Source organism: Scyliorhinus torazame, chromosome 14 (genome assembly GCF_047496885.1).
Source record: "Scyliorhinus torazame isolate Kashiwa2021f chromosome 14, sScyTor2.1, whole genome shotgun sequence".
NCBI classification, from domain to species: Eukaryota; Metazoa; Chordata; class Chondrichthyes; order Carcharhiniformes; family Scyliorhinidae; genus Scyliorhinus; species Scyliorhinus torazame.
In genome coordinates, this window is record NC_092720.1 from 2,634,650 (window position 1) to 2,662,649 (window position 28,000).

The following is a 28,000-nucleotide window of genomic DNA, read 5'->3' on the forward strand; positions in this document are numbered from 1 at the left end:
ATGTTGAAGAATAACACAGGATAATACTTTTAGCGCAGAGGCAGGTTTTACCTGTTTGGTTGTGTATTGGTTTAATTTGGCACTGGCAATGATGGGTTTTAAAGCACGCTGAATAATTCTGAAAGTTTCTTTCGGGGGACAATGGATGGAAGTGGATGTTGGGGGTACTTGATGAAGCTGTGGCAAAGCTTCCAAGGGTAACAGCTGGATCTTTGTGTTAGGTCCCTGAGAATATTCATCATAGGGCTTGGATCCAATAAGATGAGCACAGCAAATATAACATTCTACAGAAAGTGGTCCTTGGTCCAATGTGTCTGCGAGGCCGTCTTGTCCAATCTGAAAATGAAATGAAATGAAAATTGCTTATTGTCACAAGTAGGCTTCAAATGAATTTCCTGTGAAAAGCCCCTAGTCGCCACATCCCAGCGCCTGCTCGGGCAGGCTGGTATGGGAATTGAACCATGCTGTTGGCCTGCCTTGGTCTGCTTGCAAAGCCAGCGATTTAGCCCTGTGCTAAACCAGCCCCTAATCTCAGTGTCCATCACTGACCTGTACCTTGTACGGCTATGACATTTCAAATGTTCATCTAAATGCTGTTTAATGTGGTGAAGGTGCCCACCTTTCCGTGTTTTCCACATTCCCACCACTCTCTGGGTGAATAAGATTTTCCTCAAATCTCCTCAAAATCGTCTACTTCTTAGCTTAAATCTATGCCCCTGGTTATTGACCCCTCTGCTAAGGGGAAAAGTTCCTTCCTATCCAGCCTACTGAGGTCCCACACAATCCAGTGCACTTCAATCAGATCCCTCCTCAGCCTTCTCTGCAGAGAGGAAACAAAGAATAGGAATTAAAGAATGCTTTTCAAATTGGCAGCAGTAACTAGTGGGGTACCACAGGGATCGGTGCTGGGACCCCAGCTATTCACAATATATATCAATGATTTGGATGAGGGAACAAAATGTAACATCTCAAAGTTTGCAGATGATACCAAGTTGGGTCGGAGGGTGAATTGTGACGAGGATGCAGGGATCCTACAGCAAGATCTGGACAGGTTGGGCGAGTGGGCAAACCAATGGCAGATGCAGTATAATTTGGATAAGTGTGAGGTTATTCACTTTGGAAGCAAAAACAGGAAGGCAGATTACTACCTGAATGGTTGTAAATTGGGAGAGGGGAGTGTGCAGCGGGACCTGGATGTCCTCGTACACCAGTCGCTGAAGGTAAGCATGCAGGTGCAGCAGGCGGTAAAGAAGGCTAATGGAATGTTGGCCTTCATTGCGAGAGGTTTCGAGTACAGGAGCAGGGATGTGTTGCTGCAATTGTACAGGGCCTTGGTGAGCCCATTTCCATACAATTAACGGAGCCTTCTGTCATTCAGCGGCCTTGCCAGCGAGTGGTCACGCTGGCCCCGATTAGTACTCCTTTTGAAAAAGGTGAACCTGGTGGAAGGGTTTCTGTGGGGAGCCGAGGAGGGGAGGATCCATCTTTACTGACAGGTAAAGAGCCTGGGAGTGCTGGACCTGCCACCCCACTGCTCAGTGTGGGGATGGGGGCAGGTGGGGGCCCCTCAGCTCAGGGTAGGGGGAACCTCCGCAGTGGTGGGCTGCCATGGGAGGATGGGGGGAGGCACTGGGGGGCAACCGGCAGGCAACCACTCGTAGCACCATCATGTCAACCCCTGGATCATGTGTACCTGTTCCGGGGGCAATCCCTGCCTCTGTCCGTCTGCCCCACTGACCAGCCATATCTCCCACTGACTGCCGAGGCTCCTGGCCGTGTGGCTGAAGGCTATCTCTAATAGGGAATTGGCAATCGTGGTTAAGTGAGCACTTCACACAACCCAAGTTAATTCCCGTGGGTGGGCGGGCCATGTAACACATGGGAGTCATTGCCTAGCATCCCAATCAGACCGCGATGCCTGGGCACTGAGGATGGCAACACCACACACGCAGCAGCCAACATCCGAACACCCAGGGGATGCGACAAGCTCCGGCGACGCGTCCACTGCCGGAGGGCGGGTGCGTGCCACGGGGAGGGGGCTAGCACCCTGTCTGGGTGGTGTTATGAGTGGGTGTCTGGGGTACAGGGTCTGGGGTCCGGTGAGGGGGGGCCTGCAGCAGCCTGGGATACGTGGGGAGGGCGTTCTGAGTAGGGTGGTGTGGGAGGAATCAATGGGGCACTCAGGGTCCCGGGGTGGGAGCCACCTCTGTTTGCCAGTCTGACACTCTTCCCCAATGCCTTACAGATATTGAACGCTATGGCAGGGATGTTGGATGCAGAGGTTGCTCTAATGGTGCTGGTGCTACGCGTTGCAGCCGGAGACCATGTGTCGGACCCTGCCCCACTCTGAGGACCCGGCTGCCCATCAGGCCAGGGAGAGACCCAGAGGGGGAGGCCCGTGATGGCCCAGGGTGTACAGGCATCGCTGGTCATTCGAACAAATGACGGACAGCGCGTGCCGCAGGAGGCGCCACCTCAACAAGGAGACGGTGCGGCATCTGTGCCATATCCTCGCGGACCTGGCACCACGTGGAGGAGGACACCCGCTCCCAGTGGCCATCAAGGTCACTGCAGCCCTGAACATTTACGCCTCAGGATCATTCCAGGACTTGAGCGGGGACCTGTGTGGTATTGCGCCGGCCACAGCCACAGTGCAGCAGTTTTTGCAAGGCCTTGGGGTTTTCTGGTACCTTACTGGGAGAGGATTCCCGAAAGATACACCCCCCCCCCCCCCCCCCGCCCTCCCCAGCTCTATCTTCAAGCTTTGAATGCCCACTAACTGCTCTGTGAACCAGAAAGGACTTCCAGCTAAGATTTCACCCCTTCGAGGAGAGAGATTCTGCTCAGCTCTGTCGCTCCAAACGAACCCCTGATTTGGAGAAACAGTCTCGCGGAGAATGTCTATCAGCTGAGCTGCCGAGAACACACAGCCTCCAAATGGGGTTTTCAAATGAATTCCACCCCTTCATCAGGGGGAACCTAAAGCCTTTTTCAACTCTGGCCTGAGAAAAACCTGAAACCAAACAGAGTTTACCCAGCAGGGCATTCCAGAACAAAAAGCACCAATCCGCATCGAGGATCTGCTTGGCCCCGGGATGGCAATGGAGTTGATTGGTTGCGAGTGAAGTCCATCAGAGTGACATCATGGGCAATGCCACAGAGCATCAAGGGGGAGGCCTGGGCCAGTACATTAGACCAAGGGTGCTGTCAGTTTCACCGACGGCTGCAGTTTAAAACAAAAATTGCAATGTTGTAGGGACAAGGATTAAAAAGAGAAACATAAAACAGACAAGGAGTTAGCCAGTTCCTCACAGTAAGCATACAGGTGCAGCAGGCGGTAAAAAAGACAAATGGTATGATGGCCTTCATTGCGAGAGGTTTCGAGTACAGGAGCAGGGATGTGTTGCTGCAATTGTACAGGGCCTTGGTGAGGCCACACCTGGAGTATTGTGGGCAGTTTTGGTCTCCTTCTCTGAGGAAGGAAGTTCTTGCTCTCGAGGGAGTGCAGCGAAGGTTTACCAGACTGATTCCAGGGATGGCGGGATTAATGTGTGAGGAGAGATTGAGTCGATTAGGATTGTATTCGCTGGAGTTCAGAAGAATGAGGGGGGATCTGATAGAAACCTATAAAATTCTAACAGGACTGGACAGGGTAGATGCAGGAAGGATGTTCCTGATGGTGGGGGTGTCCAGAACCAGGAAGCACAGTCTGAGGTACTGGGTATTTAGGTCAGAGAAGACAGATATTTCTTCACCCAGAGAGTGGTTGGCCTGTAGAATCCATTACCACAGAAAGTGGTTAAGTCCAAAACATTGATGGCCGGATTCTCTGTTGCTGAGACTATGGGTTGATGGTGAGGCAGGATTCGTGGACGTCTAGAACAGCAAAATTGGAGTTGCCCCTGGACTGATTCAGCGACTGTTAATGGGCGAGCACCGTACCATGTGGGAGACAATTGATACCAAGGAGAAACGGTGCCGGATTCACCGGATTCACGCACTGGGCTAAATCGCTGGCTTTGAAAGCAGACCAAGGCAGGCCAGCAGCACCGTTCAATTCCCGTAACAGCCTCCCTGAACAGGTGCTGAAATGAGGCGACTAGGAGCTTTTCACAGTAACTTCATTTGAAGCCAACTTGTGACAATAAGTGATTATCATTTCATTTCAATTCAGGAGGCTGACAGGCTGCAACTGCAGATACACATCACACCCCCCACCCACACTCCCCACGCACACTCCCCACACACACTCCCCACACACACTCCCCAGCCACACTCCCCACACACACTCCCCAGCCACACTCCCCACGCACACTCCCCACACACACTCCCCACCCACACTCCCCACACACACTCCCCACACACACTCCCCACGCACACTCCCCACACACACTACGCACACACACTCCCAACGCACACTCCCCACACACTCCCCACCAACACTCCCCACGCACACTCCCCACCCAAACTCCCCACGCACACTCCCCACCCACACTCCCCACGCATACTCCCCACGCACACTCCCCACACACACTCCCCACACAAACTCCCCACACACACTCCCCACACACACTCCCCACACACACTCCCCTCAGACACTCCCCACACACATTCCCCACACACACTCCCCACACCCCCCCACACACACGCCCCACACACACTCCCCACACACACTCCCCACACACACTCCCCACACACACTCCGCCCACACACTCCCCACACCCCACCCCACACACACACCCAACACACACTCAGCACACACACTCCCCACACACAATCCCCACACACACTCCCCCCACACACCCCCCACACACACACCCCACACACACACCCCACACATACCCCACACACACTCCCCACACACACTCCCCACACACACTCCCCACACATACTCCCCACTCACACTCCACATATACACTCCCCACACACACTCCCCACAAAAACTCCCCACACACACTCCCCACGCACACTCCCCACGCACACTCCCCATGCACAGACCCCTCGCACACTCCCCACGCACACTCCCCATGCACACTCCCCACGCAAACTCCCCTCACACACTCCCCACGCCCACTCCCCACGCACACTCCCCACGCACACTCCTCACACACACTCCCCACACAGACTCCCCACACACACTCCCCACACACACTCCCCACACACACACATCCCAGCCAACACACTCCCCCCACACACACCCCACACACACTCTCCACGCACAGTCCCCACGCACACTCACCACGCACACTCCCCATGCACACTCGCCACGCACACTCCCCACGCACACTCCCCACACACACTCCCCACACACACTCCCTACACACACTCCCCACACACACTCCCCACACACAGTCCCCACACACAGTCCCCACACACACTCCCCACACACACTCCCCACACACACACCCCACACACAATCCCCCCACACACTCCCCACACACACCATCCCAGACAACACTCTCTCCACAAACCCCATCCCAGCCAACACAGTCCCCACATACACATCCCAGTCAACACACTCCCCACACACATTCCCCACACACACTCCCCACACACACCATCCCAGCCAACAAACTCCCCACACACAATCCCCACACACACTCCCCACACGCACTCCCCACACACTCTCCCCACGCACACTCCCCACACACACTCCCCACACACACACCCCACTCACACCCCCCACACACAATCCCCACACACACTCCCCACACGCACTCCCCACACACTCTCCCCACGCACACTCCCCACACACACTCCCCACACACACCCCCCACTCACACCCCCCACACACTCTCCCCACGCACACTCCACACACACACTCCCTACACACACCACCCACACACACCCCACACACACCCCACACACACCCCCACACCCCCCCCACACACACACCCCACACACACCCCACACACACACACCCCACACACACACACAACACACACTCCACACACACACTCCACACCCCCCACACAAACACCCCCACCACACACCCCCTACACTCCACACACACACTCCCCACAAATACTCGCCACACACACTCTCCACACACGCCCCCACAAACATTCCCCACACACCCCTCCACATACACTCCCCACACACTCCCCACACACTCCCCACACACACTCGCCACACACACTCCCCACACACCCCCACATACACCCCCAAACACACTCGCCACACACACTCACCACACACACTCCCCACACACACTCCCCACACACACTCCCCACACACACTCACCACACACACTGCACACACACACACCACACACACTCCCCACACACTCCCCACACACACTCGCCACACACACTCCCCACACCCCCCCACATACACCCCCCAAACACACTCCCCACACACACTCCCCACACACACTCCACACACACTCCCCACACACACTCCCCACACACACTGCACACACACACACACCCCACACACACCATCCCAGCCAACACACTCCCCACATACACCATCCCAGCCAACACACTCCCCACACACACCATCCCAGCCAACACGCTCCCCACACGCACCATCCCAGCCAACACACTCCCCACACACACTCCCCACACACACTCCCCACACACACTCCCCACACACACACCCCACACTCACTCCCCACACACACTCCCCACACACACACCCCACACACACTCCCTATACACACTCCCCACACACACACCCCAAACACACCCTCACACACACTCCCCACACACACTCCCCACACACACTCCCTACACACACCACCAACACACCCCACACACACACCCCACACACACCCCCACACCCCCCCCACACACACACCCCAAACACACCCCACACACATATCTCACACACTCCCCCCACACACACCCACCACACACACTCCGCACACAGAATCCCCACACACACTCCCCACACACACCCACCACCCCCCCCACATACACCCCCCACACAAACTCCCCACACACACACCCCACACACACTCCCCACACACACTCACCACCCCCCTCACACACACCCCCCACACACACCCCACACACACCCCCCACACACCCCACACACACACCCCCCACACATACTCCCCACACACACTCCCCACACACACCATCCCAGCCAACACACTCCCCACACACACTCCCCACACACACTCCCCACACACACTCCCCACACTCCCCCACACACACACCCCACACCCCCCCACACACACCCCACACCCCCCCACACACCCCCCCCACACACACTCCCCTCACACACTACCCACAAACACCCCCCACACACACTCCCCACACTGAATCACCACACACACTCCCCGCACACACCCACCACCCCCCCCCACATACACCCCCCACACACACTCCCCACACACACACCCCACACGCACTCCCCACACAGACTCCCCACACGCACTCCCCACACACACTCCCCATACACACTCCCCACACCTCCCCCCACTCAAACCCCCCACACACACTCCCCACACACACTCCCCACACACACTCCCTACACACACCACCCACACACACCCCACACACACACCCCACACACACCCCCACACCCCCCCCACACCTCCCCCCACACACACCCTACACACACACACCCCACACACACTCCCCACACACACACCCCACACACACTCCCCACACACACTCCCCACACACACCCACCACACACACCCCCCAATTACACCCCCCACACACACTCCCCACACACACACCCCACACGCACTCCCCACACACACTCCCCACACACACACCCCACACACACTCCCCATACACATTCCCCACACACACACACCACACACACCCCCACACACACTCCCCACACACACTCCCCACACACACTCCCTACACACACCACCCACACACACCCCACACACACACCCCACACACACCCCCACACCCCCCCCCACACACACCCCCCAAACACACCCCACACACACATCCCACACACTCCCCCCACACACACCCCCACACACATTCCGCACACAGAATCCCCACACACACTCCCCACACACACACACCACACCCCCCCCCACATACACCCCCCACACAAACTCCCCACACACACACCCCACACACACTCCCCACCCCCCCCTCACACACACCCCCCACACACCACCCACACCCCCCCCTCACACACCCCACACACACACACCCCACACACACTCCCCACACACACTCCCCACACACACCATCCCAGCCAACACACTCCCCACACACACTCCCCACGCACACTCCCCACACACACTCCCCACACACACTCCACACACACACTCCACACACAGACTCCACACCCCCCACACAAACACCCCCCCCCACACACCCCCTACACTCCACACACACACTCCCCACAAATACTCCCCACACACACACACCACACCCCCCCCCACATACACCCCCCACACAAACTCCCCACACACACACCCCACACACACTCCCCACACACACTCCCCACCCCCCCCTCACACACACCCCCCACACACCCCCCACCCCCCCCTCACACACCCCTCCACACACACTCCCCACACACTCCCCACACACTCCCCACACACACTCGCCACACACACTCCCCACACACCCCCACATACACCCCCCAAACACACTCCCCACACACACTCCCCACACACACTCCCCACACACACTCCCCACATACACTCCCCACACACACTCACCACACACACTGCACACACACACACCCCACACACTCCCCACACACTCCCCACACACACTCGCAACACACACTCCCCACCCCCCCCCCACATACACCCCCCAAACACACTCCCCACACACACTCCCCACACACACTCCCCACACACACTCCCTACACACACCACCCACACACACCCCACACACACACCCCACACACACCCCCACACCCCCCCCACACACCCCCCCACACACACCCTACACACACACACCCCACACACACTCCCCACACACACACCCCACACACACTCCCCACACACACTCCCCACACACACCCACCACACACACCCCCCAATTACAACCCCCACACACACTCCCCACACACACACCCCACACGCACTCCCCACACACACTCCCCACACACACACCCCACACACACTCCCCATACACATTCCCCACACACACACACCACACACACCCCCACACACACTCCCCACACACACTCCCCACACACACTCCCTACACACACCACCCACACACACCCCACACACACACCCCACACACACCCCCACACCCCCCCCCACACACACTCCCCAAACACACCCCACACACACATCCCACACACTCCCCCCACACACACCCCCCACACACATTCCGCACACAGAATCCCCACACACACTCCCCACACACACACACCACACCCCCCCCCACATACACCCCCCACACAAACTCCCCACACACACACCCCACACACACTCCCCACCCCCCCCTCACACACACCCCCCACACACCACCCACACACCCCCCCCACACACCCCACACACACACACCCCACACACACTCCCCACACACACTCCCCACACACACCATCCCAGCCAACACACTCCCCACACACACTCCCCACACACACTCCCCACACACACTCCCCACACACACTCCACACACAGACTCCACACCCCCCACACAAACACCCCCCCCACACACCCCCTACACTCCACACACACACTCCCCACAAATACTCCCCACACACACACACCACACCCCCCCCCACATACACCCCCCACACAAACTCCCCACAAACACACCCCACACACACTCCCCACACACACTCACCACCCCCCCCTCACACACACCCCCCACACACCCCCCACCCCCCCCTCACACACCCCTCCCCACACACTCCCCACACACCCCCACATACACCCCCCAAACACACTCCCCACACACACTCCCCACACACACTCCCCACACACACTCCCCACACACACTCCCCACACACACTCACCACACACACTGCACACACACACACCCCACACACTCCCCACACACTCCCCACACACACTCGCAACACACACTCCCCACCCCCCCCACATACACCCCCCAAACACACTCCCCACACACACTCCCCACACACACTCCCCACACACACTCCCCACACACACTGCACACACACACTGCACACACACACACACCCCACACACACCATCCCAGCCAACACACTCCCCACATACACCATCCCAGCCAACACACTCCCCACACACACCACCCCAGCCAACACGCTCCCCACACGCACTATCCCAGCCAACACACTCCCCACACACACTCCCCACACACACTCCCCACACACACTCCCCACACACACACCCCACACTCACTCCCCACACACACTCCCTACACACACACCCCACACACACTCCCTATACACACTCCCCACACACACACCCCACACACACCCCCACACACACTCCCCACACACACTCCCCACACACACTCCCTACACACACCACCAACACACCCCACACACACACCCCACACACACCCCCACACCCCCCCCCACACACACACCCCAAACACACCCCACACACACATCCCTTACACTCCCCACACACACCCACCACACCCCCATATACACCCCCCACACAAACTCCCCACACACACACCCCACACACACTCCCCACACACACTCCCCACCCCCCCTCACACACACCCCCACACACCCCCCACACACCCCCCCCACACACCCCACACACACACCCCCCACACATACGCCCCACACACACTCCCCACACACACCATCCCAGACAACACACTCCCCACACACACTCCCCACACACACTCCCCACACACACTGCCCACACTCCCCCACACACACACCCCACACCTCCCCACACACATCCCACACCCCCCCACACACCCCCCCCACACACACTCCCCTCACACACTACCCACAAACACCCCCCACACACACTCCGCACACAGAATTCCCACACACACTCCCCACACACACCCACACACACCCCCCACATACACCCCCCACACACACTCCCCACACACGCACCCCACACGCACTCCCCACACACACTCCCCACACGCACTCCCCACACACACTCCCCATACACACTCCCCACACCCCCCCCACTCACACCCCCCACACACACTCCACACACACACTCCCCACACTCCCCCACACACACACCCCACACCCCCCCCACACACACCCCACACCCCCCAACACACACCCCCACACACACTCCCCTCACACACTACCCACAAACACCCCCCACACACACTCCGCACACAGAATTCCCACACACACTCCCCACACACACCCACCACCCCCCCCCACATACACCCCCCACACACACTCCCCACACACACACCCCACACGCACTCCCCACACACACTCCCCACACGCACTCCCCACACACACTCCCCATACACACTCCCCACACCCCCCCCCACTCACACCCCCCACACACACTCCACACACACACTCCCCACACACACTCCCTACACACACAACCCACACACACCCCACACACACACCCCACACACACCCCACCCCCCCCCACACACACCCCCACACACACCCTACACACACACACCCCACACACACTCCCCACACACACACCCCACACACACTCCCCACACACACTCCCCACCCCCCCACAAACACCGCCCACACACCCCCCCACACTCCCCACACACACTCCCCACAAACACTCCCCACACACACTCCCCACACACGCCCCCACAAACATCCCCCACACACACCCCCACACACACTCCCCACACAACCCCCCCACACACACTCCCCACACACTCCCCAGACACACTCCCCACACACACTCCCCACACCCCCCCACATACAACCCCCAAACACACTCCCCACACACACTCCCCACACACACTCCACACACAAACTCCCCACACACACTCCCCACACAGCCCCCCCACACACACACACCCACACCCACTCCACACACACTCTCCCCACACACACTCCCCACACACACTCCCCACACACACTCCCCACACACACTCCCCATACACACTCCCCACACACACACCCCACACAAACTCCCCACACACACTCCCCACACACACTCCCCACACACACTCCCCACACACACTACCCTCAGACACTCCCCACACACATTCCCCACACACACTCCCCACACCCCCCACACACACACTCCCCACACACACTCCCCACACACACTCCCCACACACACTCCCCACACACACTCCGCCCACACACTCCCCACACACCCCCCCCACACACACACCCAACACACACTCAGCACACACACTCCCCACACACAATCCCCACACACACTCCCCCCACACACCCCCCACACACACACCCCACACACACACCCCACACATACCCCAACACACTCCCCACACACACTCCCCACACACACCCCCCCCACACACACCCCCACACACACTCCCCACACACACAACCCACAAACACCCCCCACACACACTCCCCACACTGAATCACCACACACACTCCCCACACACACCCACCACACCCCCCCCACATACACCCCCCACACACACTCCCCACACACACACCCCACACGCACTCCCCACAGACTCCCCACACACACTCCCCACACACACTCCCCATACACACTCCCCACACACCCCCCCCACTCACACCCCCCACACACACTCCCCACACACACTCCCCACACACACTCCCTACACACACCACCCACACACACCCCACACACACCCCACACACACACCCACACCCCCCCACACACACCCCCCACACACACCCTACACACACACACCCCACACACACTCCCGACACACACACCCCACACACACTCCCCACACACACTCCCCACACACACCCACCACACACACCCCCCACATACACCCCCCACACACACTCCCCACACACACACACCACACGCACTCGCCACACACACTCCCCACACACACACCCCACACACACTCCCCATACACATTCCCCACACACACTCCCCACACACTCCCTACACACACCACCCACACACACCCCACACACACAACCCACACACACACCCACACCCCCCCCACACACACCCACCAAACACACCCCACACACACATCCCACACACTCCCCCCCCACACACATTCCGCACACAGAATCCCCACACACACTCCCCACACACACACACCACACCCCCCCCCCCACATACACCCCCCACACAAACTCCCCACACACACACCCCACACACACTCCCCACACACACTCCCCACCCCCCCTCACACACACCCCCCACAGACCCCCCACACCCCCCCCACACACCCCACACACACCCCCCCCACACATACTCCCCACACACACTCCCCACACACACCATCCCAGCCAACACACTCCCCACACACACTCCCCACACACACTCCCCACACACACTCCCCACACTCCCCCACACACACACCCCACACCCCCCCACACACCCCACACCCCCCCACACACACACACCCACTCACACTCCCCACACACACTACCCACAAACACCCCCTACACACACACCGCACACAGAATTCCCACACACACTCCCCACACACACCCACCACACCCCCCCCACATACACCCCCCACACACACTCCCCACACACACACCCCACACGCACTCCCCACACACACTCCCCACACGCACTCCCCACACACACTCCCCATACACACTCCCCACACCCCCCCCACTCACCCCCCCCACACACACTCCACACACACACTCCCCACACACACTCCCTACACACACAACCCACACACACCCCACACACACACCCCACACAAACCCCACATGCCCCCCACACACACCCCCACACACACCGTACACACACACACCCCACACACACTCCCCACACACACACCCCACACACACTCCCCACACACACTCCCCACACACACTCCCCACACCCCCCCACAAACACCGCCCACACCCCCCCCACACTCCCCACACACACTCCCCACAAACACTCCCCACACACACTCCCCACACATGCCCCCACAAACATCCCCCACACACACCCCCACACACACTCCCCACACAACCCCCCCACACACACTCCCCACACGCTCCCCAGACACACTCGCCACACACACTCCCCACACCCCCCCACATACAACCCCCAAACACACTCCCCACACACACTCCCCACACACACTCCCCACACAAACTCCCCACACACACTCCCCACACAGCCCCCCCACACACACCCACACACACTCCACACACACTCTCCCCACACACACTCCCCACACACACTCCCCACACACACTCCCCACACACACTCCCCACACACATTCCCCATACACACTCCCCACACACACTCCCCACACAAACTCCCCACACACGCTCCCCACACGCACTCCCCACACACACTCCCCACACACACTCCCCTCAGACACTCCCCACACACATTCCCCCCACACACTCCCCACACCCCCCCCACACACACTCCCCACACACACTCCCCACACACACTCCCCACACACACTCCCCACACACACTCCCCACACACACTCCCCACACACATTCCCCATACACACTCCCCACACACACTCCCCACACAAACTCCCCACACACGCTCCCCACACGCACTCCCCACACACACTCCCCACACACACTCCCCTCAGACACTCCCCACACACATTCCCCCCACACACTCCCCACACCCCCCCCACACACACTCCCCACACACACTCCCCACACACACTCCCCACACACACTCCGCCCACACACTCCCCACACCCCCCCACACACACACCCAACACACACTCAGCACACACACTCCCCACACACATACCTCACACACACTCCCCACACACACTCCCCACACACACTCCCCACACATACTCCCCACACACACTCCACATACACACTCCCCACACACACTCCCCACAAGAACTCCCCACACACACTCCCCACGCACACTCCCCACGCACACTCCCCATGCACAGACCCCTCGCACACTCCCCACGCACACTCCCCATGCACACTCCCCACGCAAACTCCCCTCACACACTCCCCACGCCCACTCCCCATGCACACTCCCCACGCACACTCCCCACACACACTCCCCACACACACTCCCCACACACACTCCCCACACACACTCCCCACACACACACAGCCCAGCCAACACACTCCCCCCACACCCACCCCACACACACTCTCCACGCACAGTCCCCACGCACACTCACCACGCACACTCCCCATGCACACTCGCCACGCACACACCCCACGCACACTCCCCACACACACTCCCCACACACACTCCCTACACACACTCCCCACACACACTCCCCACACACAGTCCCCACACACAGTCCCCACACACACTCCCCACACACACTCCCCACACACAATCCCCCCACACACTCCCCACACACACCATCCCAGACAACACTCTCCCCACAAACCCCATCCCAGCCAACACACTCCCCACACACACATCCCAGTCAACACACTCCCCACACATATTCCCCACACACACTCCCCACACGCACTCCCCACACACTCTCCCCACGCACACTCCCCACACACACTCACCACACACACACCACACTCACACCCCCCACACACACTCCCCACACACACTCCCCACACACACTCCCTACACACACCACCCACACACACACCACACACACCCAACACACACCCCCACACCCCCCCCACACACACACCCCACACACACCCCACACACACACACCCCACACACACACACACCACACTCACACCCCACACACACTCCCCACACACACTCCACACACACACTCCACACCCCCCACACAAACACCCCCCACACACACCCCCTACACTCCCCGCACACACTCCCCACACACGCCCCCACAAACATTCCCCATACACCCCTCCACACACACTCCCCACACACTCCCCACACACTCCCCACACACACTCGCCACACACACTCCCCACACACCCCCACATACACCCCCCAAAAACACTCCCCACACACAATCCCCACACACACTCCCCACACACACTCCCCACACACACTCCCCACACACACTGCACACACACACACCCCACACACTCCCCACACAATCCCCACACACACTCGCCACACACACTCCCCACACCCCCCCACATACACCCCCCAAACACACTCCCCACACACACTCCCCACACACACTCCCCACACACACTCCCCACACACACTCCCCACACACACTGCACACACACACACCCCACACACACCATCCCAGCCAACACACTCCCCACACATACCATCCCAGCCAACACACTCCCCACACGCACCATCCCAGCCAACACACTCCCCACATACACCATCCCAGCCAACACACTCCCCACACATACCATCCCAGCCAACACACTCCCCACACACACTCCCCACACACACTCCCCACACACACTCCCCCCACACACCCCCACACACAACACACCACCCCCCCCCACACACACTCCCCACACACACTCCCCACACACTCTCCCCACACACATTCCCCACACACACTCCCCACACACACTCCCCACACGCACTCCCCACACACTCTCCCCACGCACACTCCCCACACACACTCCCCACACACACACCCCACTCACACCCCCCACACACACTCCCCACACACACTCCCCACACACACTCCCTACACACACCACTCACACACACCCCACACACACACCCCACACCCCCCCCCACACCCCCCCCCACACACACCCTCCACACACACCCCACACACACACACCCCACACACACTCCCCACACACACACCCCACACACACTCCCCACACACACTCCACACGCACACTCCCCACCCCCCCCACAAACACCCCCCACACACAACACCACACTCCCCACACACACTCCCAACAAACACTCCCCACACACACTCCCCACACACGCCCCCACAAACATCCCCCACACACCCCTCCACACACACTCCCCACACACACCCCCCACACACACTCCCCACACACTCCCCACACACACTCGCCACACACACTCCCCACCCCCCCCACGTACACCCCCCAAACACACTCCCTACACACACTCCCCACACACACTCCCCACACACACTCCCAACACACACTCCCCACATACACTCCCCACACACACTGCACGCACACACCCCACACACCCCATCCCAGCCAACAAACTCCCCACATACACCATCCCAGCCAACACATTCCCCACACACACCATCCCAGCCAACACACTCCCCACACACACCATCCCAGCCAACACACTCCCCACACACACTCCCCACACAGACTCCCCACACACACTCCCCACACACACTCCCCACACACACCCACACACACACCCCACACCCCCCCACACACTCCCCACACACATTCCCAACACACACTCCCCACACACACCCCCACACACCCACCCCACACACACCCCCACACACATTCCCCACACACACTCCCCACACACACTCCCCACACACACTCCCCACACACTCACCCCACACACACTCCCCACACACACTCCCCACACACACACCCCACACATACTACCCACACACACTCCCCACACCCCATCCCTGCCAACACACTCCCCACACACACTCCCCACACACACTTCCCACACACACCATCCCAGCCAACACACTCCCCACACACACTCCCCACACACACACCCCACACACACCCCCCACACACACCCCCCACCCACACTCCCCACACACACTCCCCACACACACTCCCCACACACACTCCCCACACACACTCCCCACACACACTCCCCACACACACTCCCCACACACACTCCACACACACACCATCCCAGACAACACTCTCCCCACACACCCCATCCCTGCCAACACACTCCCCACACACACTCCCCACAAACACTCCCCACACACACTCCCCACACACACTCCCCACACACACTCCCCACACACACTCCACACACACACCATCCCAGACAACACTCTCCCCACACACACCATCCCAGCCAACATACTCCCCACACACACCATCCCAGCCAACACACTCCCCACACACACCATCCCAGCCAACACACTCCCCACACACACCATCCCAGCCAACACACTCCCCACACACACCATCCCAGCCAACACACTCCCCACACACACCATCCCAGCCAACACACTCCCCACCCACACTCCACACACACACTCCCCACACACACTCCCCACACACACTCCCCACACACACTACCCACACACACTCCCCACACACACTCCCCACACACACTCCCCACACACACCCACCACACACCCCCCCCACATACACCCCCCACACACATTCCCCACACACACACCCCACACGCACTCGCCACACACACTCCCCACACACACACCCCACACACACTCCCCATACACATTCCCCCCACACACACCCCACACACACCCCCACACACACACCCCACACACACTCCCCACACACTCCCTACACACACCACCCACACACACCCCACACACACACCCCACCCACACCCCCACCCCCCCCACACACACACCCCCCAAACACACCCCACACACACATCCCACACACTCCCCCCACACACACCCCCACACACATTCCGCACACAGAATCCCCACACCCACTCCCCACACACACACACCACACCCCCCCCCACATTCACCCCCCACACAAACTCCCCACACACACACCCCACACACACTCCCCACACACACTCCCCACCCCCCCTCACACACACCCCCCACACACCCCCACCCCCCCCCCCACACACCCCACACACACCCCCCCCACACATACTCCCCACATACACTCCCCACACACACCATCCCAGCCAACACACTCCCCACACACACTCCCCACACACACTCCCCACACACACTCCCCACACTCCCCCACGCACACACCCCACACCCCCCCACACACACCCCACACCCCCCCCCACACACACCCCCCCACACACACTCCCCACACACACTACCCACAAACACCCCCCACACACACACCGCACACAGAATTCCCACACACACTCCCCACACACACCCACCACACCCCCCCACATACACCCCCCACACACACTCCCCACACACACACCCCACACGCACTCCCCACACACACTCCCCACACGCACTCCCCACACACACTCCCCATACACACTCCCCACACCCCCCCCACTCACACCCCCCACACACACTCCACACACACACTCCCCACACACACTCCCTACACACACAAACCACACACACCCCACACACACACCCCACAGAAACCCCACATGCCCCCCACACACACCCCCACACACACCGTACACACACACACCCCACACGCACTCCCCACACACACACCCCACACACACTCCCCACACACACTCCCCACACACACTCCCCACACCCCCCCACAAACACCGCCCACACCCCCCCACACTCCCCACACACACTCCCCACAAACACTCCCCACACACACTCCCCACACACGCCCCCACAAACAACCCCCACACACACCCCCACACACACTCCCCACACAACCCCCCCACACACACTCCCCACACACTCCCCAGACACACTCGCCACACACACTCCCCACACACCCCCACATACAACCCCCAAACACACTCCCCACACACACTCCCCACACACACTCCCCACACAAACTCCCCACACACACTCCCCACACAGCCCCCCCACACACACACACCCACACACACTCCACACACACTCTCCCCACACACACTCCCCACACACACTCCCCACACACACTCCCCACACACACTCCCCACACACATTCCCCATACACACTCCCCACACACACTCCCCACACAAACTCCCCACACACGCTCCCCACACGCACTCCCCACACACACTCCCCACACACACTCCCCTCAGACACTCCCCACACACATTCCCCCCACGCCCCCCCCACACACACTCCCCACACACACTCCCCACACACACTCCCCACACACACTCCCCACACACACTCCCCACACACACTCCGCCCACACACTCCCCACACCCCCCCCACACACACACCCAACACACACTCAGCACACACACTCCCCACACACAATCCCCACACACACTCCCCCCACACACCCCCACACACACACCCCACACACACACCCCACACATACCCCACACACACTCCCCACACACACTCCCCACACACACTCCCCACACATACTCCCCACACACACTCCACATACACACTCCCCACACACACTCCCCACAAGAACTCCCCACACACACTCCCCACGCACACTCCCCACGCACACTCCCCATGCACAGACCCCTCGCACACGCCCCACGCACACTCCCCATGCACACTCCCCACGCAAACTCCCCTCACACACTCCCCACGCCCACTCCCCATGCACACTCCCCACGCACACTCCCCACACACACTCCCCACACACACTCCCCACACACACTCCCCACACACACTCCCCACACACACATATCCCAGCCAACACACTCCCCCCACACCCACCCCACACACACTCTCCACGCACAGTCCCCACGCACACTCACCACGCACACTCCCCATGCACACTCGCCACACACACACCCCACGCACACTCCCCACACACACTCCCCACACACACTCCCTACACACACTCCCCACACACACTCCCCACACACAGTCCCCACACACAGTCCCCACACACACTCCCCACACACACTCCCCACACACAATCCCCCCACACACTCCCCACACACACCATCCCAGACAACACTCTCCCCACAAACCCCATCCCAGCCAACACACTCCCCACACACACATCCCAGTCAACACACTCCCCACACACATTCCCCACACACACTCCCCACACGCACTCCCCACACACTCTCCCCACGCACACTCCCCACACACACTCACCACACACACACCACACTCACACCCCCCACACACACTCCCCACACACACTCCCCACACACACTCCCTACACACACCACCCACACACACACCACACACACCCCACACACACCCCCACACCCCCCCACACACACACCCCACACACATCCCACACACACACACCCCACACACACACACACCACACTCACACCCCACACACACTCCCCACACACACTCCACACACACACTCCACACCCCCCACACAAACACCCCCCACACACACCCCCTACACTCCCCACACACACTCCCCACAAATACTCCCCACACACACTCCCCACACATGCCCCCACAAACATTCCCCACACACCCCTCCACACACACTCCCCACACACTCCCCACACACTCCCCACACACACTCGCCACACACACTCCCCACACCCCCCCACATACACCCCCCAAACACACTCCCCACACACAATCCCCACACACACTCCCCACACACACTCCCCACACACAATCCCCACACACACTCCCCACACACACTGCACACACACACACCCCACACACTCCCCACACAATCCCCACACACACTCGCCACACACACTGCCCACACCCCCCCACATACACCCCCCAAACACACTCCCCACACACACTCCCCACACACATTCCCCACACACACTCCCCACACACACTCCCCACACACACTCCCCACACACACTGCACACACACACACCCCACACACACCATCCCAGCCAACACACTCCCCACACGCACCATCCCAGCCAACACACTCCCCACATACACCATCCCAGCCAACACACTCCCCACACATACCATCCCAGCCAACACACTCCCCACACGCACCATCCCAGCCAACACACTCCCCACACACTCTCCCCACACACACTCCCCACACACACTCCCCCCACACACCCCCACACACAACACACCACCCCCCCCACACACACTCCCCACACACACTCCCCACACACTCTCCCCACACACATTCCCCGCACATACTCCCCACACACACCCCCACACACACACCCCACACACACCCCCCACACACACTCCTCACACACACTCCCCACACACACTCCCCACACGCACTCCCCACACACTCTCCCCATGCACACTCCCCACACACACTCCCCACACACACACCCCACTCACACCCCCCACACACACTCCCCACACACACTCCCCACACACACTCCCTACACACACCACTCACACACACCCCACACACACACCCCACACCCCCCCCCCCACACCCCCCCACACACACCCTCCACACACACCCCACACACACACACCCCACACACACTCCCCACACACACACCCCACACACACTCCCCACACACACTCCACACGCACACTCCCCACCCCCCCCCCACAAACACCCCCCACACACAACACCACACTCCCCACACACACTCCCCACAAACACTCCCCACACACACTCCCCACACACGCCCCCACAAACATCCCCCACACACCCCTCCACACACACTCCCCACACACACCCCCCCCACACACTCCCCACACACTCCCCACACACACTCGCCACACACACTCCCCACCCCCCCCACGTACACCCCCCCAAACACACTCCCTACACACACTCCCCACACACACTCCCCACATACATTCCCCACACACACTGCACGCACACACCCCACACACCCCATCCCAGCCAACAAACTCCCCACATACACCATCCCAGCCAACACACTCCCCACACACACCATCCCAGCCAACACACTCCCCACACACACCATCCCAGCCAACACACTCCCCACACACACTCCCCACACACACTCTCCACACACACCCCCCACACACACCCCCACCCACACTCCCCACACACACTCCCCACACACACTCCCCACACACACTCCCCACACACACTCCCCACACACACTCCCCACACACACTCCCCACACACACTCCACACACACACCATCCCAGACAGCACTCTCCCCACACACCCCATCCCTGCCAACACACTCCCCACACACACTCCCCACACACACTCCCCACACACACTCCCCACACACACTCCCCACACACACTCCACACACACACCATCCCAGACAACACTCTCCCCACACACACCATCCCAGCCAACACACTCCCCACACACACCATCCCAGCCAACACACTCCCCACACACACCATCCCAGCCAACACACTCCCCACACACACCATCCCAGCCAACACACTCCCCACACACACCATCCCAGCCAACACACTCCCCACACACACCATCCCAGCCAACACACTCCCCACCCACACTCCCCACACACACTCCCCACACACACTCCCCACACACACTCCCCACACACACTACCCACACACACTCCCCACACACACCATCCCAGCCAACAAGTTGGCAGCAAGATGCAACACCAAGATTTACCGATGTGTAACTGGAGATGGTGCTGGATGCCATGGAGGAGAAGAGAGCAACCCTGTACACCGGGGTGAGAAATAGGCTGCCAGCCGCTGCAGTTTGCTGGGCCCGGGTGCAGGTGGCAGAGGTGGTCAGCACCGTCTGGACTGGACAGCAATGCCAGGGGAAACTGCACAACCTCCTTAGAGCAGCCAGGGCGAGTAGGCAGCATTGTGCTCCTGGCACTAATCCCCACCCCACACACTCATAACCGCTCCCCCATCAGGATGGAGGCCAAAACCCCACCCAGCACCACAGAACTCTACTGGCTGCCAACGCCGGGCCCTGGCCACTGAAGCCACCAGTTACCCACCACATGGGCTGGATGTGTCGGACAATCTCACACTGAGTGTTTCTATGTTCCCCCCCACCCCCCAGGAGAAGTCCATGCATAATTGGCGGGAGTGGGACAAGACTGGAGGGGCACAAGCTGTCACTGCGGCCTCTCACCACAGCAGAGCAGAGGGCCCTAGATTTGGTCGGTGGGTCCAAAGAAAGTGCAGTGCCTGGGGCAGAGGTCGGCATCGGGCAAGTAAGTGAGACCCCACTGATTTGCAGTTCAGTATAGCATGTCTGTGACCAACCCCACCACTACCCCTCCTCCTACCCCAACACACACCACCCCCATACCCACACCACTCACACATCCCCGCCCCACCACCACTATCCTATACCCCACAGCCCAATAAACCCCTGGGGTATGGAGGTGGGGGGTCCATACGGCCTGGTGGCCCTGCAGAACCAGGCGCCAACGTGGGCGGTCAGTGGGGTGCGCAGCAAGATGGCTGCCTTTCAGGCCACGGCAGTCGTGGCTGACCACCCCCTACCCCCAGCCAGCTCGGTCAGTGTCAGGATGGGTAGCCCACGGTCACGCCTTTCCGTGTCCCACCTCCTTTCTCTCTCTCATCGGCACCTGTTTCTCATTTTCTAAAAGCACACGTGAACCTCAGTGTCGGGAATTTGCCTTGGTGGAGGTGGAGCATCACTGAGGCCCTGGAAAATACAGTGTCAGGCCCGCTGATGAAAAGCCACCTGCATTTACTGTACATGCGGAGTGCAGGGCATTGACGCTTGAAGCACCAGAGAATTGCAATTTGGCAGCAACCAGGTGCCTACCAAAATTTCAGCATCAAAACGAATTCTCTGCCAAATTACCTTTCCCAATTCCAGCATCGACTGATGGAGAATCCTGTCCTGTATGTTTTCAAGAGGCAGTTAGATATAGCACTTGAGGCAAAGGGGATCAAAGGATACGGGGAGAAAGCAGGATTAGGTTATTGAGTTGGATGAGCAGCCATGATAATAATGAATGGTGGAGCAGGCTCGAAGGGCTGAATGCCCCCCTCCTGATCCTAATTTCCATGAATACAAGAACAGGGAGGTTATGCATCAATTGTACAGGACGCTAGTGAGACCACATTTGGAGTATTGTGTACAGTCTTGGTCTCTTTATTTAAGGAAGCAGTTCAGTGAAGACTGGTACCTGGAATGGGTGGGTTGTCTTATGAGGGAAGGTTGGACAGACTAGGCTTGTATTCACTGGAGTTTAGAAGAAGTAAAGGTGACTTGATTGAAACCTTTAAGATCTTCGGTGGTATTGGCAGGTTGGATGTGGAGAGGATGTTTCCTCTTGTGGGAGAATCTAGAACTAGGGGTCCCTAGGGTTAACTCGGGTTAAAAACAGGGGGGTGACTTATTTCTCACGGAGATGAGCAGAATTGTTTTTCTCTTGGTGTATCTAGAACTCATTTTCATAAAAAGCAATGGAAGCAGAGTTTCTGAATATTTTAAAGTCAGAGGTGGATAGCTTATTGATAAACAAGGGGGTGAAAGATTATCGGTGGTCCACCGGTAGGCTGAGGTTACAATCAGCAGCCATCATCTTATTTTATGGCAAAGGTCGAGGGGCTGAATGGCTTCCTCCTGCTCCTAATTGATACGTTCATATATTCTGTGGGGCAGAACGGGCCGTTGCTGAGGGGCAGCACGGTAGCCTTGTGGATAGCACAATTGCTTCACAGCTCCAGGGTCCCAGGTTCGATTCTGGCTTGGGTCACTGTCTGTGCGGAGTCTGCACATCCTCCCCGTGTCTGCGTGGGTTTCCTCCGGGTGCTCCGGTTTCCTCCCACAGTCCAAAGATGTGCGGGTTAGGTGGATTGGCCATGATAAATTGCCCTTAGTGTTTGGTGGGGTTACTGGGTTATGGGGATAGGGTGGCGGTGTTGACCTTGGGTAGGGTGCTCTTTCCAAGAGCCGGTGCAGACTCGATGGGCTGAATGGCCTCCTTCTGCTCTGTAAATTCTATGATATTCATTGATATCCTTGAATAATTATCTTGCCTTTAAAACAAACTGATTATGTTGACTAATAATTAAGGTATTTCAAAATGTGTAAACTGAAGTGTTTTTCATCATCTTTAAAGTTGGTGCAAGAAAGTGCAGACCTATGTACTCCTTTGAATTAAAACAGTCAAGTATGACATTAATATTTATAAATGTTCCTTGATATTCTTCTAATAAAGCAACAATTTTTAATTAGTTCATTAACATAACGATAAAAATCCGTGAAGTTGTCCTGGGAGAAAGAAAGACTTGCGTCCATTGCATTCCACAACCTTGGGAGCGGTTTGTGGGGAATCAGACACTTTTTCCCTGCAGTGTAGTTACTGCTGTCGCGTAGGAAACGTACATCAATTCGTATCTATTAAAATGCTACAAGTAGCAAAACATTGACAGTATTGAGGGAAAGGATTGACTCGGACACAAAGGATAAATTTCCGACTGTTTTTCAAATGTGGTGTTTGAGGTTCATGCGAGAGGGCAGATAGAGCTGAGAGTTAGCACTTCAACCATCATGTCCAAAAGCCCAGTGCTGAGAATCTGACTTCATCAGGAGTGTTCCAGTCCCAGCTTGAGTTACTACTGGACCAATCAGTTCCCAGAGAGGAACTGGGTTTGATAGATCCCAACTTTTATTTTTTTGCTTAGGAATGTGGAAATTGGCACAGGTTTATAAAAATCTATCTAGGTTTATAAAAACCTATCTTATTCGCTAAAGTTTACAGTAAGTACACAATCCATGTAACCAATGGGCAACCAGCGGTCAGACTCTTCACGCTCAGAAACCAAGTGACAGAGGTCACCCAAAATAACACCTGCGAATTTCTCCTGAGGCTGGTTTACACAGTGAGCTAAATAGCTGGCTTGCAATGCAGAATAATGCCAGCAGCACAGGTTCAATTTCCATACCAGTCCTCCTCGAACAGGCGCCGAATGTGGCGACTAAGGGATTTTCACTTCATTGAAGCCTACTTGTGACAATAAGCGATTATTATCATTAATCTCTCCCTAGATGCTTGTCACACCATGAGTCTGAAGAGATAGGCGAGATACTAAATGAATATTTTTCATCAGTATTCACTCAGGAAAAAGAGAATGTTGTGGAGGAGAATGCTGAGACCCAGGCTATTAGAATAGATGGCATTGAGGTACGTAGGGAAGAGGTGTTGGCAATTTTGGACAGGCTGAAAATAAATAAGTCCCCGGGGCCTGATGGGATTTGTCCTAGGATTCTCTGGGAGGCCAGGGAAGAGATTGCTGGACCTTTGGCTTTGATTTTTATGTCATCAGAGGACTGGAAGATAGCAAATGTGGTCCCTTTGTTCAAGAAGGGGAGTAGAGACAACCCCGGCAACTATAGACCAGTGAGCCTCACGTCTGTTGTGGGTAAAGTCTTGGGGAGGATTATAAAAGACAAGATTTATAATCATCTAGATGGGAATAATATGATCAGGGATAGTCAGCATGGCTTTGTGAAGGGTAGGTCATGCCTCACAAACCTCATCGAGTTCTTTGAGAAGGTGACTGAACAGGAAGACGAGAGTAGAGCAGTTGATGTGGTGTATATGGATTTCAGTAAAGCGTTTGATAAGGTTCCCCATGGTAGGCTATTGCAGAAAATACGGAGGCTGGGGATTGAGGGTGATTTAGAGATGTGGATCAGAAATTGGCTAGCTGAAAGAAGACAGAGGGTGGTGGTTCGTGGGAAATGTTCAGAACGGAGTTCAGTTACAAGTGGCGTACCACAAGGATCTGTTCTGGGGCCGTTGCTGTTTGTCATTTTTATAAATGATCTAGAGGAGGGCGCAGAAGGGTGGGTGAATAAATCTGCAGACAACACTAAAGTCGGTGGTGTTGTCGACAGTGCGGAAGGATGTTGCAGGTTACAGAGGGACATAGATAAGCTGCAGAGCTGGGCTGAGAGGTGGCAAATGGAGTTTAATGTAGAGACATGTAAGGTGATTCACTTTGGAAGGAATAACAGGAAAGCGGAATATTTGGCTAATGGTAAAGTTCTTGGAAGTGTGGATGAGCAGAGGGATCTCGGTGTCCCCCAGTTATTTCCCAGTCCCAGTTTCTATTCGAGGTGAACGGGGGGAACACAAACTCCCATTTCTATTGAATGTGACTTTTTGCTGGGTCCTTACCGCTTTCCCCCCCCGCTTCCTGTGGCTGCCATGGCTCTCTGCAGGATTTCGCGATACCTGTTGTCTGTGGGGCCTGAGCTGACACTCAGTACTGCCAGGGCGATGGAGAGGAGAGCCAGGCTCAACTGAAGGCGGCTACACATCTCTGCACAAGGCGAGGATCAATGGGAGAGACAGCGAGCAGGAGAGCAGTTTCCAAACGCTTTGAAATTGGCGGCGGTTTCAGCACTCGCTCTGTGGACAGCTCCGCTCCTTCTGTCCCTGCAATCGGGGAAGCTCCTTATAAAGCCGCCCTCACACCAGCTCACACGTTCGGAGGAGGGTCCCAGGAGATGACGCGCATTTACGCACAACCC

General features: G+C 58.2%; 1 long non-coding RNA gene across 1 annotated transcript; it reads right to left on the minus strand.

The window, feature by feature from the left end:
• Positions 1–24: 24 nt before the first annotated feature.
• LOC140389234 (uncharacterized) lies at positions 25–28,000 on the minus strand. Its single transcript, XR_011934310.1, has 2 exons — positions 27,645–28,000; positions 25–336 (listed from the first exon to the last, which is right to left on the minus strand). It is a non-coding gene; the product is annotated as an uncharacterized lncRNA (long non-coding RNA).